Raw genomic sequence first — 4155 nt, forward strand, 5'->3', positions numbered from 1 at the left:
GAGTTTGGAAGGTGGTGTCGATTTTTCAGCCTTTCCAAAACTAAACAGCACAGGTGTGAATCTGCTCTGCTGCAAACCTGGCCAAACTCATTACCAGAGATCCTGTCATGCTTATCAAACAAATCATTTAGTCCTCATCCTAAAAGCCTCAAAAATAACAAAACAACAATTATAACAACAATTGTATTTTGTTGTCCTCTTTGGGAAATTCATTGTTACATTCTGCTGTTATTTTCCTAACAGTGGAGAGATGTCAGAGTGATGGATAGCTGCGGCCCTGAGCAGTAAGGAGTTCAGTTCCTTGCTCAAGGGCACCTCGGCAGCACCCAGAAGGTGAACTGGAACCTTGCCAGCTACCAGTCCTCACTCGTTACCTGGTCCACGCTGGACTTGGACCGTCTACCCTCCAGCTTCCAAGCCAAGTCCCTACGGACTGAGCTACTGCAGCCCGAAATAACACTAGAACTTGGGTGGTATAGCAGCAATCTGACAGCCCCATAAATTATATTTATCTATTAAAGAACATTACTTTCATACAAAAACTCATTTAATGAGGTCATTTCATTCAAATTGAGGATTTTGTTCAATTATTTATTTATTTGACGAGGTCATAAAATATGACGACAGACATTTGGAACTTCACCAAAATTTCGATAGAGGCTTTAAATGTAAATAAAATGACATTCAGCACAGTCCTAACAACAACAGTAACTAAGGAGGGCAGGGCTTAGCCAATGGCCGGTAATCAAAAACTTGAAACATTAGGTGTAATATATAATTTATAGGCCATTAACTGCTGCATGAAGGTATTATTTTGGATTTATTGATGTGGGCGAGCAGTCTGCCGAGCAGAGCCACAGACAGACACTAATGCACATGCAGGATAGTGGGAAGCAACAGCAACATTTTTGGCATGAGACGCTTTTAATGGGCTGCCAACTTACTTGATCCAGGGTAGGCAGGCTCACCTCAAGAAAGTTACTTATAGCTCTGTGCTAGTTTTTTGCTACTCTAAAAAAAAATGCTTCCTAGTATTGCGTTGCAGTAGTGGAATTCACTGCATATGTGGAGATTTTTTTTTTTTGGAAAAAAGTGCTTTCATTTTTAATATCATTAAATATTTGGGCTTAATTGGGTTTTAATTCTGTAACGTCACAATACAAACACGTTAATCATTTTTCTGATTGTCTCCAGTAGGTTGTGAGTCACATGGTTTCTAAGGGCTCAACACAGAAATAGGGAAATTCATAGCACTGCTGAATGTAAATGAAGATGTCATGAATCAGCCGTCCAATCTTTTCTAAGTGGCCATAGTGGGAGCAGTACCGTTCAAAATGTTAAAAAAAAATGAGATGAATTCGCCCTGCTCCATGTCGGCTGGTTCTTATCCTTGGCGTCATCCATTCAAATTTCACTCACTCACATTTCATCTAGTTTTATTTCTTACAAGAGGCATAACTCATCTCTTTAAGATTAGCTTCTAGTTGGGGAAATGAGCCATAAATATCTTTTATGTTGTATTGGTGTGGAGTGCTTCCCCTTTTCCAACTGCTGAATAATTCTTTTCTCCCTCTGTGTGTTTTATTGTACGGCAGAGATGTGCCGCCATTGGCTGTCTTCAGCTCTGTGTACTGCTATTTGTCTAACAGATTTAGAACAACAACAGGGTGAGCTTTCTCTTAGAGGGTGTCATAACTTGATATAAAAAAAAAAAAAGATAAATCAACACTTTGAACTAAATAAATAAAACAGTCTGCCAGTGCCTACATTGGTTGTTTTTGCTTATATGATGACATGATGTCATTTCTCGGAAGTATCTTCAAATGCTTTATATCCCTGAAATCTGTGCAACCTAAAAGCTTAAAGGTCGTGGAGGTCAATCAACCATAATAACTGCTAAAAGTATTGAAACTGTGTCATTAAAAGAAATAATACAAATACTGGACATGTCTTTAATCAGATATGACATAATAAAAATACAAAAACGAATGATCCACAAGATTTTTAAATGCAGAAAGATAAAGACAATATTTCCTAACAGTCCATAAGTTATTTGAACAATGTACATTATTAAGTTTTTGAGATATCCTCATTTTTGAATGTTCCAGATTTTATGGTTTTTATTCTAGATAAATATACACATGGTTATGCATACAACGATCTTCCACAGCCATTAAGGGGAAATTCCTGTGGATATTCCAGCATAATTATGGCGAAGTACTGTTTGCAATGTAAGATAAGGTAACATAAGGTAATGACTTCATGATTGGAAAGACAGAAGCCCTAGCTTTCTGCTACAAAAGAATAAATGCTCCAGCTATAATGGTTTTTATTTCAGATCAATATATATCCAGGATTATGCAACAACAATCTCCCAGGGCCATTACAGGGAAATTCCAGGGGAAATTCCAGCATAATACAGCAAAATACTGCCATTGCACCGCAGTTAGGTGAGGTAACAAGGTAATGACTTGATGACAGGGAAGACAGAAGCCTTCACTTTCTGCTGAAAAAAGAAAGAATGCTCTAACTGTTGTGATTTTTATTTCACATTGATATATATATCTAGGCTCATGCAAATAACAACCCCCATGGCCATTACAGTACAATACCAGCGTTATTACTGCAAAAATATCACGTCTGCACGGTACATAAGGTAAAGTAGGATAAAGTCATGATGTGATGACGGAGAAGAGGAAGCCTTAGCTTTCTGCTTCAAAAAGAATAAACGCTCCAGCTTCTATGATTGTTAATTTGAGTCTGTATAAACAAGATCATGCAAACAACCATCTCCCACAGCCATTGTGTGAAATATCCAGCATAATTATGACAAAATACTGCATTTGTACCGCAGTAAGGTAAAGTGACATAAGGTAATGACTTGATGATGGGGAAGACAGAAGCCTTTGCTTTCTCTTGCAAAAAGAATAAAGGCTCCAACATGTATGTTTTTTTTTATTTCAGACTCATATATATCCAGGATTATGCAAACAACAACCTCCTGCAGCCATTATGGCAAAATACCCATGTAACTGTAGCAAAATACCATGTTTGCATGGCATGTAAGGTAAGGTAAAATAAGCCCATGACGCCATGACAGGAAGGACACAAGCTTTAGCTTTCTGCTACAAAAAGAATGAATGCTCCAGTTATTATGGTTGTTGTTTTAGATCTGTATAAACACGATCATGTCATGCAAACAACAATCTCCTGCGGCCGTCCACGGGGGGCCGGTTTTTAAAGGGTTAAAGAAATTAAACAAACCTCTTTGATTTAAAAATAAAATAGTGAAATGTATAAAATGAAATAGTGATGTCTTTTTCTAAGCCTTTACAACATTTGTCACACAGTTCATTCTGTGGCCAGGAGCCCTTCATGTCCACCACCACTCCACTAAATCCTCAGCCCCCTAATCTCCCATAAACACTCCCTGACCGTGGAGCTTCCTTGGCATTGCCAGCATGTGTGTGCCAGCCCCCTATACCCATTAGCACCGTTAAGCCTCTGCTTCTCACCCCGGGCCCCTGCTCCTCACAGCAAAGGTGAGTTTGTGCGATGATTACCTCACGTTGCACTATGGGTGGCGTTAATCCTCAACTCTGGCAAAGAAATGTTTAAAACACAAAGTACTCAACCAGCCCTCTCCACCACAGTCTTGAGTTGCTTGAGGTTTGCATACTGCAGAAATTTCATTAGCTCTATATCCCTGTAGTTTCATCACTCCCTCCTCCCCTTCATAACCCCTCGTCACTTTTTTTTTTTTTTTTGCTCGTCTTCATTCCCCTGCTTTATTTGCACGTTCTCCCTCTCTAACCTCCTTTCTTCTGTCACCACACACACACAGACACATCACTCTAATTGTTTTCCCTCTCTCAAACAGCAGCCTGTATTCCTGTTAACCACATCATTCCAATATCTCCATAAACAGGAGAAGTACAGGTAAACAAAGAAGCAGAGGAGGACGCTGCCAGTGCAATCAGGGAACATTTCTCTCCATTTCTTTCAACTCCCCTCTCTGCCTGTGCTCTGTGCCTCTCATTCTCCCAGTACACTGCAGCTCCTCCTTCCACCTCTCTCATCAGCTGCCCCTCCCTCGTCCCTCTCTGTCTCTGCTAGGTGCAGCATGTATGTGAGCGCGTGTGAGCCAGCAGAGCC

The sequence above is a fragment of the Epinephelus moara genome, chromosome 1 (assembly GCF_006386435.1).
Source record: "Epinephelus moara isolate mb chromosome 1, YSFRI_EMoa_1.0, whole genome shotgun sequence".
Taxonomy (NCBI): Eukaryota; Metazoa; Chordata; class Actinopteri; order Perciformes; family Serranidae; genus Epinephelus; species Epinephelus moara.